Source organism: Mchenga conophoros, linkage group LG12, assembly GCF_057382185.1.
Source record: "Mchenga conophoros isolate Kocher_MC1m ecotype Shallow Benthic linkage group LG12, M_conophoros_male_GT1.1, whole genome shotgun sequence".
In the NCBI taxonomy this organism is placed as follows: domain Eukaryota; kingdom Metazoa; phylum Chordata; class Actinopteri; order Cichliformes; family Cichlidae; genus Mchenga; species Mchenga conophoros.
The window spans coordinates 7,039,788-7,055,514 of NC_140537.1; the positions used below are offsets into that span (position 1 = coordinate 7,039,788).

The 15,727-nt window shown below is 40.3% G+C and overlaps 1 long non-coding RNA gene across 1 annotated transcript; it reads left to right on the forward strand.

Annotated features, from left to right (window-relative positions):
- The first annotated feature begins 9,344 nt into the window (after positions 1 to 9,344).
- LOC146562049 (uncharacterized) lies at positions 9,345 to 10,265 on the forward strand. Its single transcript, XR_014894528.1, has 2 exons — positions 9,345 to 9,433; positions 9,597 to 10,265. It is a non-coding gene; the product is annotated as an uncharacterized LOC146562049 (long non-coding RNA).
- Positions 10,266 to 15,727: the final 5,462 nt, after the last annotated feature.

Consider the following 15,727-nt stretch of genomic DNA (forward strand, 5'->3'; position numbering starts at 1 on the left):
AATGCTAGCTACCAGCATTCATAATATAATAGTTACAATAGCAACAGTAACCAGGGGGGTGGGGCTTAAATGACAGAACAAAGACAGGCTACCATGATGTCACATGCCAGGCCACCATGATGTCACAAGCCAGGCCACCATGATGTCACATGCCAGGCCATAAAAATCTATAAATAGGGGTGCCTCGACACACAGTTGTAGAATTCCCTTGCAGGTGAATTTAAGCTAGCGATTGAATTGTGTTTTCAGATGAAAGCGCTTATAACCTTCTCCCAAAGTAGAGTACTCTTCCTCCACCCAAACCTAAAATGTATATTTCTAAATACAGGGAAGCAATTGTATTAGAAAATAAATATAAAAATGAACACAGGACCATGGTGCCAAGAACAGTTAAGGCCCCATCTCATCGCGAAATGTGCCCACAGAGGCCAGAAGGCGAAAAACCTGAACACACATTCAGGAAAAAACCAGAACACACAGGCATGAAGAAAGTCATGGCTCAACCTGCTTGTGTGGATACACGCAAAGGGGACAAGCAGCTCCTTGAGAAATCTGGACTTGTCCCCTTTTATTTACAGAAAAACGATTACAGAATCGTTCCAGGCTACCTGCGTAGAAGAAAGGCAGAGAAAGAAAAGGCTAAGCAGGACAATGATGCCTGGTTAACAAAACAACAGGAAACAGTTAAACCACTGGCCGAACAGGAGAAACAAAACATTCTCCAGGGCCTAAAGAGGAGGTTTAATGAGCTAAACTTTGAATATCAATCCCTCCCTTTTACTATCTCCCCTTCACAGCACAAAAAATACAATTACAAAATGTTTCTCGAAGAGGCAATGAGTCAAGTTGAAAAAGACATTGCCCTTTTTGAGGAACATAAATACATTTACGTAGGCAGGGAAGATGCATCTGACGAACAACAGTTACAGCGGACTCCACTGCCACCCATTAGACCGAAAAAGACAAAGTTGACACCCGCTCCTCAAGTCACACAACCAACGAAAAAGGAAACTTTCTCGACCGACAACCTACCACCTTTTCGTAGGATGTGTGTTCCACCTATATCCAGAAGTGGAAAGCAACCTATTCCCATGACTGAGAACCTTCACAGACAACCTATTCCCACCCAACTAGTTATAATTCCACGACCTAGTCCTGTCCCTCTGCCACCTATTTGTAAAAAAGCTGAATCTACACCCCGACCACCTGTAAGACCTCCAATGAAACGAGGTGTAACACCCATCCTTCCACCCATTTCCACCAAAAAGCTGTAGTGCTGTACCGTTAGAGTAGTTTTTTAACTACCTAACCCCCAACCGGTCTTGACAGAAGCCGCACCATCTGAGCCTGGTTCTGTCGAAGGTTTCTTCTTTTTAAGACAAAGGAGTTTTTCCTTCCCACCGTCGCCCAGTGCTTGCTCAGATGAGATCATTTGATTGTTGGGGTTTTCTTAAACATAAATTGGCCTATTGAAAAAATGTAGTGGTTCTTACTACATTTTATTTTCAATAGACCAATTTATGTTCAAAAAAAAAAAATTACAGCAGAAAAGAAAGCATGGGAGACATCTGATGCATTTCATTGCTTTTTAAAAAATAATTTATAATTTATCTGGAACAAATAAAAGAAAGTAAAAATAATCTTTTGTGGATTCTTTTTCTTCAATAAGTAGTAGAATAGGCAGTTCTTTATACATAAAGCGTAGTGTTTTGTTAAAAAATAAAGTGGCACAGCGGCACTGTGTTAAAGGCCTGTGTTTTTACCATCAGCGTGACAGCACCGTGCCGCCTTTGCAGTTTTAAGGCCCAGGGAAACAAGCCTGCCAGCGCTCTGTAGCGGCTGTGACCGCTGCCGATAAGGAAAGGCTGCTCTTCATAGAGGACTCAAGCTCGGGGAAACGTTTTCTGGTCGACTCTGGCTCCCAGAAGAGCCTCTGGAACTCTTGTGTCGTCTTTACAATGGTATATTATTTAATCTAAAAAAAAAACAAAATAAAAAAAAATTGGAGATTTCCCGTATCACATAACATGTGCAGGTACACTGGTACAGCACATGTGAGCGAAATTCTTATGTGTGTGCAACAGAGGTGTGCAAAATACAATAACATAAGAACAAGCAAAATATACGAATGGGTAAATCTGAGAATTATAAGAATAAATATATGTACAAATATAAGAGTGTATGTTAGGGCTGTTCGATATAACGATATATATCAAATGACAATATAAAAATGTCTATCGTTTCCTATTACGCTATCGTTTGTTTCGTGATGTCGTAAAATAAACTGTTTACAGCAGTATTTTTCATCGTTTTGACGGTCACCTTAGTGGCTATATTAATTTCTTAAAGTTCTCTCTTTCTCTTATATTTAATATAACCACACTATGGGCGGGCAAGTGCCTGTTTTTACGTGTTTTCGTTAGCAACAATGACGGTAAAACCATCGCGTGGTTCCGCTGTACGCTTGTTTGTTTTCCACGTAAACCTTTCACAATAAAGCTCAAGATCCTGTTGAGACTTTTCAAAACAAACTGAATCACATGAGAGAGTATGCAGAGTTTACAGATGAGAAGCAAACAAAGAGCCGTCAGACTCAAACTATATGTATACACCTGCCCGCCTTCGTAAACAACTAAATGCTATGTTGCCCTATCATTTTTTGATTGGTCCACATGGTATATTTTTTCACCAATAGGAAAGGCTGGGGGAGTTGGGAGGGGGACTGAGTGCTTTCTAGTGTTTTTCCTTATAAAAACCGTTTCTTCCCGCAGTAAATATAAACAACGATAGTATTCAGGAAGAAAACCTGCATATATTATACTGAACATAAAGTTGTTTGCAAAACTTGTGCATAATTTTTACAAATGTACAACTTCTATTCGCATTTCAAGTTATGAAAACAATTCCTTAAACATGTTTGTGGCTTTTACAGTAAAAATGACAAGTATTTTCTACTCGGATTTTGAATTTTTTTTGTCTGAATTTAGATCTATTGTGCAAATATAGTATAAATGAAAAATTAACTCAAATTTCAGATATTTGAGGTTGTGCCAAAAAAAAAAAGAAGAAGATTTTTTTAAAGGTGAAATATAGAGGTAAAATCTAAAGTAGTCAAAAACGGCCAATTATACTCTGGACCCCAGAGGGTTACTAAATACATTTACATGTCTTGGTGACTGCAGCTGGAACCTTGGCAAAAAGTGTATGTGTGTGTGTGGAATGCTAGCTACCAGCATTCATAATATAATAGTTACAATAGCAACAGTAACCAGGGGGGTGGGGCTTAAATGACAGAACAAAGACAGGCTACCATGATGTCACATGCCAGGCCACCATGATGTCACAAGCCAGGCCACCATGATGTCACATGCCAGGCCATAAAAATCTATAAATAGGGGTGCCTCGACACACAGTTGTAGAATTCCCTTGCAGGTGAATTTAAGCTAGCGATTGAATTGTGTTTTCAGATGAAAGCGCTTATAACCTTCTCCCAAAGTAGAGTACTCTTCCTCCACCCAAACCTAAAATGTATATTTCTAAATACAGGGAAGCAATTGTATTAGAAAATAAATATAAAAATGAACACAGGACCATGGTGCCAAGAACAGTTAAGGCCCCATCTCATCGCGAAATGTGCCCACAGAGGCCAGAAGGCGAAAAACCTGAACACACATTCAGGAAAAAACCAGAACACACAGGCATGAAGAAAGTCATGGCTCAACCTGCTTGTGTGGATACACGCAAAGGGGACAAGCAGCTCCTTGAGAAATCTGGACTTGTCCCCTTTTATTTACAGAAAAACGATTACAGAATCGTTCCAGGCTACCTGCGTAGAAGAAAGGCAGAGAAAGAAAAGGCTAAGCAGGACAATGATGCCTGGTTAACAAAACAACAGGAAACAGTTAAACCACTGGCCGAACAGGAGAAACAAAACATTCTCCAGGGCCTAAAGAGGAGGTTTAATGAGCTAAACTTTGAATATCAATCCCTCCCTTTTACTATCTCCCCTTCACAGCACAAAAAATACAATTACAAAATGTTTCTCGAAGAGGCAATGAGTCAAGTTGAAAAAGACATTGCCCTTTTTGAGGAACATAAATACATTTACGTAGGCAGGGAAGATGCATCTGACGAACAACAGTTACAGCGGACTCCACTGCCACCCATTAGACCGAAAAAGACAAAGTTGACACCCGCTCCTCAAGTCACACAACCAACGAAAAAGGAAACTTTCTCGACCGACAACCTACCACCTTTTCGTAGGATGTGTGTTCCACCTATATCCAGAAGTGGAAAGCAACCTATTCCCATGACTGAGAACCTTCACAGACAACCTATTCCCACCCAACTAGTTATAATTCCACGACCTAGTCCTGTCCCTCTGCCACCTATTTGTAAAAAAGCTGAATCTACACCCCGACCACCTGTAAGACCTCCAATGAAACGAGGTGTAACACCCATCCTTCCACCCATTTCCACCAAAAAGCTGTAGTGCTGTACCGTTAGAGTAGTTTTTTAACTACCTAACCCCCAACCGGTCTTGACAGAAGCCGCACCATCTGAGCCTGGTTCTGTCGAAGGTTTCTTCTTTTTAAGACAAAGGAGTTTTTCCTTCCCACCGTCGCCCAGTGCTTGCTCAGATGAGATCATTTGATTGTTGGGGTTTTCTTAAACATAAATTGGCCTATTGAAAAAATGTAGTGGTTCTTACTACATTTTATTTTCAATAGACCAATTTATGTTCAAAAAAAAAAAATTACAGCAGAAAAGAAAGCATGGGAGACATCTGATGCATTTCATTGCTTTTTAAAAAATAATTTATAATTTATCTGGAACAAATAAAAGAAAGTAAAAATAATCTTTTGTGGATTCTTTTTCTTCAATAAGTAGTAGAATAGGCAGTTCTTTATACATAAAGCGTAGTGTTTTGTTAAAAAATAAAGTGGCACAGCGGCACTGTGTTAAAGGCCTGTGTTTTTACCATCAGCGTGACAGCACCGTGCCGCCTTTGCAGTTTTAAGGCCCAGGGAAACAAGCCTGCCAGCGCTCTGTAGCGGCTGTGACCGCTGCCGATAAGGAAAGGCTGCTCTTCATAGAGGACTCAAGCTCGGGGAAACGTTTTCTGGTCGACTCTGGCTCCCAGAAGAGCCTCTGGAACTCTTGTGTCGTCTTTACAATGGTATATTATTTAATCTCAAAAAAAACAAAATAAAAAAAAATTGGAGATTTCCCGTATCACATAACATGTGCAGGTACACTGGTACAGCACATGTGAGCGAAATTCTTATGTGTGTGCAACAGAGGTGTGCAAAATACAATAACATAAGAACAAGCAAAATATACGAATGGGTAAATCTGAGAATTATAAGAATAAATATATGTACAAATATAAGAGTGTATGTTAGGGCTGTTCGATATAACGATATATATCAAATGACGATATAAAAATGTCTATCGTTTCCTATTACGCTATCGTTTGTTTCGTGATGTAGTAAAATAAACTGTTTACAGCAGTATTTTTCATCGTTTTGACGGTCACCTTAGTGGCTATATTAATTTCTTAAAGTTCTCTCTTTCTCTTATATTTAATATAACCACACTATGGGCGGGCAAGTGCCTGTTTTTACGTGTTTTCGTTAGCAACAATGACGGTAAAACCATCGCGTGGTTCCGCTGTACGCTTGTTTGTTTTCCACGTAAACCTTTCACAATAAAGCTCAAGATCCTGTTGAGACTTTTCAAAACAAACTGAATCACATGAGAGAGTATGCAGAGTTTACAGATGAGAAGCAAACAAAGAGCCGTCAGACTCAAACTATATGTATACACCTGCCCGCCTTCGTAAACAACTAAATGCTATGTTGCCCTATCATTTTTTGATTGGTCCACATGGTATATTTTTTCACCAATAGGAAAGGCTGGGGGAGTTGGGAGGGGGACTGAGTGCTTTCTAGTGTTTTTCCTTATAAAAACCGTTTCTTCCCGCAGTAAATATAAACAACGATAGTGTTAACTCAAAAGACACGACGTTGTACTCTCATTCACAGCGCTTTTATTCCTTCCGCCATTTTACATACGGACCACAACAACAACACTTCGCGGGCAACCGTACTCTCGCGATAAAACAGAAAATAACAAGTTAACAATCTCCCTCTTTCTTAAAAAAATAAAATAAGAGTATAAACACACCCCAGTAAACATTTGTATACACACCCCTGTAAACATTTGTATACATATATGTATATATTTATATAAACAAAAAAAACATTTCAAAAGTGCTTTGCTTTACTTAAAGCATACTATCATTGCACACAATAAACAATGGTACATTTGAATGCAAAGACAACTTTGTAGACAAAGGATTACAGTATCCAGAGTCCTTCATCTAGCGCCTTTAGAAGGGTTAAAGGTGAAACTCCCTTTTTCGTCAGACAATCAGCAAGTTGAGATTTTGAATCTGACCAACAAACCTGTCTGATTTTCTTGGCTTGTATGAGCTCTTTAATGCTGCTCATTTCTAGCCTCAGTCTCTTCTCTGTAACCTGCTTAGTAGACTTGAGTGCATCAAACAAGGAATGATTATCAGTTACACAGATCAAAGGAAGAGCGTTTAGACCAGTGTTACCAGTTGTAAGCTCAGAAAAAAGTGTTGCCAGGAAGACAGCACTGTCTATTCCATCTGACATGGCAAGAGTTTCTCCTGCCAGTGTACTTCTGACCACGCGCCTGATTTTTTTTAGACTGCCAGAAGAGAGGACAAAACTTTCCTCCTTTACCCATAAGGACGATTAATGCCCCTCCTTGAGTACCGCCATCAGGAAGGTTGCCAAATGAAGCATCACTGAAAACAACCAATGCCAGATCCTCACTGTTACCCAAGTGCTGAAACTTAAGAGTCACTTTCTCTGCCTTAAGTTTACGGATAACTTTGTTCACTTCATGAATAGACTGTACAGTTGCATCTTTGATATTAGATCCAAGGCTACATGTGTCAAACATAACATCAGGCCTTGTTTGTTTGGCAACCCACAAAATCTGTCCTATTTTTGACCTGAGTTGCTCACGTTCTGTTTCACTTAAGGAAGCCTCCCTCTGTACAGCCCGTGCTGCTTGTAACTGAACCGGTTGTAGGTTGTCAATGTAAAGTTGTTGATGCACCTCTATTACATCATTAACTGTACAAATGTCCATACCAACATAAGAAAAGCTGTCATGTTCTTCACGGCCCACAAGGAAGGTAGATTTCAGTACAGGAATGATATGAGTTGCAAAGTGACTTGAACCAGCCCAAAGGAAATCATCAACGTGACATGCAAGCACTCCTGTAACCTCAGATTGTTCATTCTGCCAATAGAACACTGCAGGATCAACCTGTGATATTTTACCACCAGTTTTGAGCATAATGTCTTTGACCTTATTGTACCAATAAAGTGAAGCATCTGCAAGTCCATAAACACACTTTTTCAGTTTCCATAGAACATTGTCCTTGCCAGCTTCAGGTGGGGGACGAAGATAGATGTCTCTTGACAGTTGCATTCCCTGCAAGAAGGCAGATTTAATGTCCATTGAATTTACTCTCCACTTGTTTTGACATATCACAGCTAGCACCAGTCTGAGGGACTCAGACGCACATGTTGGAGAGTCTTTCTGTAGTTCTTTAGTATTTACCTCTTCAAACCCCCGTGCCACAAGTCGAGCCTTTGGGACAACACCATTAGTAGTTTCTTTGAGTGTACAGACCCATCTAGTAGACACACATTTTTGACCCAGGTCTTTCACTTCATCAAACACACCATTACTTTGCCAGCTCTCAATCTCCTGCTGCTTAGCAGAATCAAAGGTAATATCTCTTGTTATGAGTACATCTGCATCTCTGTTTTCAGCTTCAGTGCAAAGACCATCAACAAGTGACATGTCTACAGCTTTCTTTTCACCTTCACTACCATCATGCTCAAGATATTGCACATTGTACCAGTTTTTGTATTGCCCTTTTGCTTTTCCCGCTCTGCCTAGCACTCTGGCTGTGTGTTGAACACCGTTGTCTCTGTTGGTAAAAGCAATCAGCTGTCCTGATCTTAACTTTACATTTGCAGAGACATGATCAGTGGGTGTAGAGGGCTCATTTGCAGTTTGTGTGACAGACATGTTTTCTGTAGTGTGTGTGACAGACATGTTTTCTGTAGTGTTAGTTTCTCTGTCAATAGTGATGTCTTCTTCCTCACTAATACTCTGTTCCCCATCGGGTGTGTCAGTGTCATCATTTTCAACTGCGTCTTTGTTGTCATCATCAGTAGTACTGTGTGATATTTGTTTATCTCCAGTCCGTGAATCCACTTTAGTCAATCTTGACTGGTGTACTCTTACAAGAGTCCCCCCATGTCTTACAAATACAACAGTTCCATCCTGCCCAATAACTACACCTGGACCCTTCCACTCTGTACAGTCGACTCGTTTGTAGTATACTTTATCTCCTGCCTCATATTTGTCATCTGTAGGCCTAAGTTGTTTGCGTAGTGCTCTCCTGATCCTTTCTGAACACTCTGCCTCAGTAAATGCTTTTCTGGAAGCATGTAATGCTGAGATATGTTCAGCTACTCTTGCACTTACAGTTGTGCCCTCTAAGGCAGGTGGCTTATCCATCAACACAGAAGGAAGGTTGGGGTTTTGGCCAAACACAAGTTGATGTGGACTATAACCATGTACATTAAGCATACTGTTTTTGGCCATAAGGGCCCAGTCTAGCGCAGTGTGCCAGTCACATCCTCGTTCCTTTTTTACCTTCAGGAGGATTTCTGTAAGTGTCATGTTATGTCTCTCCAGTAGTCCGTTGCTCCAGGGACTATACCCCGCCGTTGTTTTTACCTCAATGTTGAAGTTTTCAGCCATGTCCCGAATGTCCAACCCGTTCTCACTCCCAAAGCGTAACATTTTACGCTAGGTGACAAATCGTCACCATATTACGTTTTCGGCTACCCACCACGTTCCTAAATGACGACCTCGGAAAAAAGAGGAAATATGAGAACCGTCTGGACTGAATCTACACATGTTCGCTCTTTTTATTCAAATCGCTTAGAAACACACTATTTAACTTCATTAAAGTCCTAGTTAAGGTCAGGAATAAGGTTATGGTCAGGGCTAGGGATAAGGTTAGGTTTAGGGCTGGAATACAGGGCTGGAACATCTATTACCGCGGAAGCGTCATTGCACTGGATCCCAGCCATAACCCGCCGCGTACCATAAGAACGCCGAAGGTCTCCTTTCGCGTTCCTCAGGAACGCCGCGGGACGTGACAAAACGTCGACATGTTACGCCTCGGGAGTGAGAACGCTCTGACATGTCCGTTATGAGGAGTGAAGGAAAAAATACAAGATTGATGATACAGGATCTGGATCAGATGGAGAAACAGGCGGAGGAGGCAGGAAGCCAGCAAGAGGTAGGAAGGCATCAAAATGAATAGCACAAACATGTCTGCCTGTTAAATATAGAACATCAGCCACCATGTTTTAACTCAACTCTAAAGGTAAATACTTCAAGTCCCTCTTCCAGCCTTGCGAGCTATAACCTCCAACCTCTTTGTTGTGTCATGCCTCTCCCAGGTCGTGGCCGTGGCCGACGAGGTCCAAACGTACAGAGCTCCGGTGACCACAAAGCACGCTCGGAGCTGAAAACAAAGGATCAGATCATGAAGCAGCGCAAGAAAAAGCAGAAGCACCAGTTCCTGCAGGGCGGGGGGATGAGGAAGCTCCGCTCCAAGAACAAAAAGTGGCTCGGATAAGTTAAAAAGTCAGGTTTTGGAAGGGGTGGCCATAAGAAAGGCAAGCTGAGGAAGAAACTGGGAGGAGGACAGAGGGTTGATGGTGTGGAGGACATCACGAGGAACTGGGTGATAAGCGTCAGAATCATCTGAGAACATCACCAAAGATTTTCCTGGCGCTTTGTGTGACTGTAGATTAAGGAGAAAATCATTTGTGAATCTTTACACTGCAGAAATGCACGTCACTTCTTCCTTGATGGCCTGCTGAACTCTGCGTTTGCCACAGAGTTATGTTTAATTATGATCCACTAACCTGGATTTACTACTTGTAAGCATGTTGGCAGTCTAATAAAAGTGTTTTGGAGTACTGAAATATGTCTTATCAAAATGGTAAAATACAGATATTAAATATTGTGTGCTTAATTTGCAGTTAGTTTCAAAAATCGTCTCGCCCATCTTTTCTTAAAATAAGAGGTGCTCTATAAAAATGACATTAAATTCTGTAAACGTGCTCTATTTGCAATTATTTATCATTACTGTTGTCCAAGTGGTCTCATTTCAAAGTTGAAAGCGAGCATCGGAACGGGCAAGAAAGGCGACTTTTAATTGACTTTGAATGTGTTGTGGTTACTGATATCAGATGGGCTGGGTTGAGAAACTGGCTTAGAATTCCTCTTGCCTTCAGCATGGCCACGCCCCTCTGACTTCTGCAATCAACAAGGAATTTTTACCCAGGGAAATGTTTATTTCGCTTTTCAGTTTGGACTGTTCTCTGTAAATTCCTGAGAAAATTTGAGAAGATCAGGAGTGTCTGAAAAACGTAAAACAGCCCATCTGTCACCAACAGCAATGCTGCCTTCAAAGTCACTTAAATCACCCTTTTTTTTTTCTGGCATGTGATTGGCTGATTAGATATTTGCATTCACAAGCAGCTGAATAGGTTAGTGCAGGGGTCAGCAACCTGCGGCTCTTTAGTCCTTTTAGTGCGGCTCTGCGTGGTTTGGGAAAATAAATTATTTTTTTAAGTAATTAGCTGAAGTGTATTTTATTTATGTTAGTTTTTTTTTAACTTGTAGTTCTAAATTGGAAGATTACTGTGATATTGAAATATAAATATAAAATTATATTCTATTACAGTTTTTTCTGAATGCCTAAGCACATTTTTTGTAACTATTGGCTAATTTTGCAAAACTCTTCACACAAATAAGAAAACCTGTCACCCAATCATCAAAACATTGTAGTTCTCTTGCAAAAGCAAACACAGCTAGATTAACTCTTCACACCTTCGTAAAAATGGTGTTTCCGTATCAAACAGTACACACAAGCCATCATCTACTAAGCACACAATGCGCCAACTGCACACTGATGGTATGAATACAAAACACATCTGGCTTTTGCTTTCTCTGTGCACAAGGTAGGCTATGTCAGTTTGAGCTCATACTTCTGTCATAGATCCATAAGCATAGAGGGATCCAAACTTCAAGTACTGGTGTACTTGAAACACATCAAAACAAACACAAGTGTTCATTTCCAAGTATAGGATTATTTGCAATCGCCATAATGACTATATGGGTTACTTGGTCTGCAGTGAACATGCTTCCTCTGCCCCCAGCATCTGGTCATCTAGCAATTCTGTAAAGTAACAATTTCAGTATTTTTACATCAATGGTATTGGTGTGTTTCTCATTGGCATATGGCAGTGCTACAAATCTTTGTGCGAAGTGACTGTACTAACCGATTCTCATTTCAAGATGTCCTTATGGTACTTGCTACAGTGTAGCGGCTCGAGTTAGGCTGGACCCGTTGGCCAGCTACCCTCAGGGTCATTCCACGGTTGATTACACGGTTGATTACATGGTCCACTATTGTCATCAGCAATTCTATTTCTTACTCTTCCTACCCTTCCTCTCCCCCCTCCTCATCTTCCTCTCCCCCCTCCTCGTCTTCCTCTTGCTCCTCCTTGTCCTTGTCATCCTCTTCATCCTACTTCTTCACCTCCACGTCCTCTTCCTCGGCCTCCTCTACTTCTCACTCTTTCTGCTCCCTCCATTGTACTCCGCACACACAGCTTACCTGTATTATAGTGCTTAGGCTGATTGCAAAGTGAACTAATTATCTAAAAAAGTTTTCACATGTGAAAGTGTGCCAGACAGTTGGCAAATTAGTGTTAATGATAGCCATACATGTGTATACTTTTGCTAGGAGTGTGTTGGAAATTTGGTAATTGAATGTTGTGCAGTGAATTGTGCCTACCGTTTTGCAAAGTGTGTGTTACAAAATTGCAAACTGAGTGCAAAGCAGTTTATGTGCTTTTAGTTTTGCAAACTCAGTGAGTGGTTTTGCTATAAGTCTGAATAGTTTTAGAGATTGTGCTACAGGAATCACAGTTAGGGTTTAAGCATTCAGAAAAAACTGTAAGTTTAGAGGTTTACACATCACATCATTATAATCATTGAGCCTGTCTGACTTTAATCGTCCACTTGATGGCGCAGTAGAGCCAATGAATCGTCACAATGCTTCGAACCATGAGTCGACCAGTTGGATGGAAAGCTTCAGTTCATCACAAGGCTTCATCTCACCATCACTAATGAAAGCTCTTATAATTTGGCTGCTATTAGAGACCATTGATTTAGTCTCTCTTTGGTTACTACGTGGATCTTTTTTCAGACAAATTAATGAAAAAAAATATAATAAATGGAAAAACAGAGTACAAATGTGGACAGTTAACTGGATATTACAGCGCGATTTCAGTGCATAAATACATAAATACAGGTCTGAGACGTAAGTGGTGCAATATTGATAGAGCTCACATGACTCCGTCCTGTTCGTATCCCAGAAATCCACCAGGATTTTAGTGCCTCATATACTGCACAGGTCATTGGCACACCTGAGATTCAGGACGACATGCTAAGCAGTGCTGTGTCACCATCAATAATACACCATATTAATGCAAGGTACAATTACAGCTGGGCTCCGCCACATTTTATTTTAACAGAGGAAATAAAATATGCAGAGCTAGCTGAGTTGGTTGAAATTCAGTTGCTACTTTAAGAGAATTTCATACAAGAATAATTGAAGATAAAATAGGTTATTAAAGCTGTCATCATTGCTTCAGTGCCATATTCTCTCTGCTGTAACTCCGATTTGAAGAGGGCTTGTTTAGGCAACAACTCAGAGCACTATACGATCACTGCCGGTCACTTAGGTGATTTGTTATAAATGTGAAAACAGCTATGCAGGTTTAATGCAAGGAAGTCTTTACTCAGTGTTTGGCATGGGTCCTAAATGAAGGAGGGGTAGTCTGTCAGTCACTGCATTCCTCACCTGCATGGGAAACTTCCCAAACTGGAAGTTATCAGAAACATTGGAGACAATACTGAATCCACCAGAGACAGCTGGGACAGGTCCTAGTCATTACCATACAGAAAAGAACGGATTTATTTCAGTTCAGTTCAAATTAATAAGGTGAAGAAAAAACAGAGACTGCATCTTATGTGTTTTCTATTCTATTCTAGTAGTTTTAGAATCCAATAACTACACAAACAATCATGGCAGTGAGGTGTGGAGGGCCAGGAGTGACAAAATGAATGAATTAAATATGCCATTAATTATTGAATTAAATGTTTCATTATTTAATTAAATGCCCATTCACTTCACTAGTGTTTGTAGTTGTTGTTGAGAAATGCCCACTGAAAGAATGGCCACCAGGGCAAGTGCCTGTAATCGGATTACAGTAACACGTTACTTGTAACGCATTACTGCCCATCTCTGTTGAGAACAAATAATGTAAATGAATAATAGTGTTCAAATTGTTCGTTAAAACTCTGCATATCTCAGAAAAACAAAAAAAAAAATCAGCTTTCTTCACTCACTTCTTTACAATGCAGCCATTACAGTCTTCTTTGATTGGTCGCTGCAGGATTGCCATTCTTCTCATGTTTAGTTTTTTTTCCTATCAGTGCTTTAATTCTATGAAATAAATTTTTCAAAGTCACTTTTTGCTTTCACTAGCTTGTTTTTAGTGTCCCATTTTTGGATCTTCTGAACTCACTCTGATTAAAGTTGTCATTGTACTAATGTTATTCATGTGCAGCTGACTTCACAGCTGTGTGTGGGTTTTTTTTGCTTTTTTGCAACTTTTTGTGATATCTAAATGTTTAACCTGTTCAATAACATTATTACTATTCAGTGATTATTATATATGATTATCACTTGGCTACGTGAACATACATAAATCTGTTCAATCTCAGCGACACAAGCATGTCTTCATGCGCACACACAGTTTCTACTCCCATTCATTCAGGTTTATATTTACAACTTTTACAGGAAGAATGGACAGCCATCACTTTAAGGAAAAACAAAGAGAGAGAGAGAGAGATTATAAGTTCAGGGCAGGTCAGTTTTTATAGAAATGCATAGATGTGTGTTGTACTTCCATCTGGCTTATTACTTTCTAATGCAGGGGAAAGACATTGGCAAAGAAACACCTACTACATAAATAGTTTGATTTGAAGTTGCTCTTTTGAGTCCTCTCTATTGACTCTGACATCCTGCTGTTAACAGTTTCATGGTATTGCTTTGTTTGCTTTAAACAAACCTCACAGGGTGGTAGAATATGTCTGCGGTGCAGAGGTCCTTGGATCGCCTCTCTGTTGTCTTTGTTGACAGCAATGAAGGTGGTGAAAGAACTGCTCACTCCTGATTGGACACTGAGCTGCACCACCTTCTCCTTCACTCCTCCATCTTGCTGTCCTCTGAGCTCTCTCTCCTTTATCTCCAGGGAACGAATCAGAGTGCAAGCACCCAACCTGTGGACTGTTAATCTGCAGACAAGGAAGAAAACATTTACAGTTCTAATGTTTCCTATTTTTGCTACATTTGTGCATCACTGACTTTTCTGTTTTTCTGTACTGAGGGTGCATTCTTTTTATATTAGAATTAGTAGAGTTACAGAGGGTATATAGAGTGTGAACATAAAATAAGAGATTGATTAGGCTGTAGAAACGGATGAAAATCCAGTAAAGTGAAGAGTGTGTGTGTGTGTGTGTGTGTGTGTCTGGCAGGAAGTGAAGCAGGAAGTCTGAATATAGCTTGTGAGCTTGTGAGAGACGTTTCAAAAGGAAAACAGAGGAATTAGAGAGTGAAAGTGCTAAGAAATAGTAATGAAAATGATATTAAATAAATGTCTTAGTGTGTTAATACAGGTGCCCATGGACTTGGCTCAACCTCAGATGAGTACAGCGGCAAAATGATAGATTAACATAATTGGAACGACAAACAGGCCAGGCTTTGGCTGAAATTTTACAGCTTCACCTCTCATCCTGCCCTTATCCTGAGAAGAAGCTTAAAGGACAGTCAATCTCCTGATGAAGACAGAAAACAGACAGAACAACACCGTAGATTTGAAGAATTAACAGCAGGCAGAAGACAGTACAACTGACCTAAAACACTGAAGGGTCCAGCAGCATGTATGTTAATGGAACATGTGCTCTGAATTACAAGCTGGAAAGAGTACCAGTGACATGACTGTGTGAAAGCACTGCATTGGACTGTCTGAGTTCATATTTGCCATGCTGGGAGTTAACCGCCAAGAAAAGACTGAAAAGATGAAGAGAGAATGAACAGAGAAGAAGAAACGGCTGATTTGGGCCTGTGTTTGATTTGGGAGGCCACACAGGAAGCTGTGAGAAGAGGGGACGAGGACCGGTGAGAGGTGAAGGCTGGACGTGTTCAAGTGAAAGTATAGGAAAATTGGGTTGAAAATTGAGGCTGAACTTGTGGGGTTTAGAAATGTCCAGAGCATCGCAACAGAAAGGTGAATTTAAAAAAAAGAGAGAGAGCGGGATGAAGAAATAAATAAACTAATAATACATAAATGAATAGAAAAATCTTTTGTATATGGCGAGGTGCTGTGGGCACCTAAGTCTTTGATAGTGTAGAATTTTCAAGTCAATACCATGGTTGCATCTACTG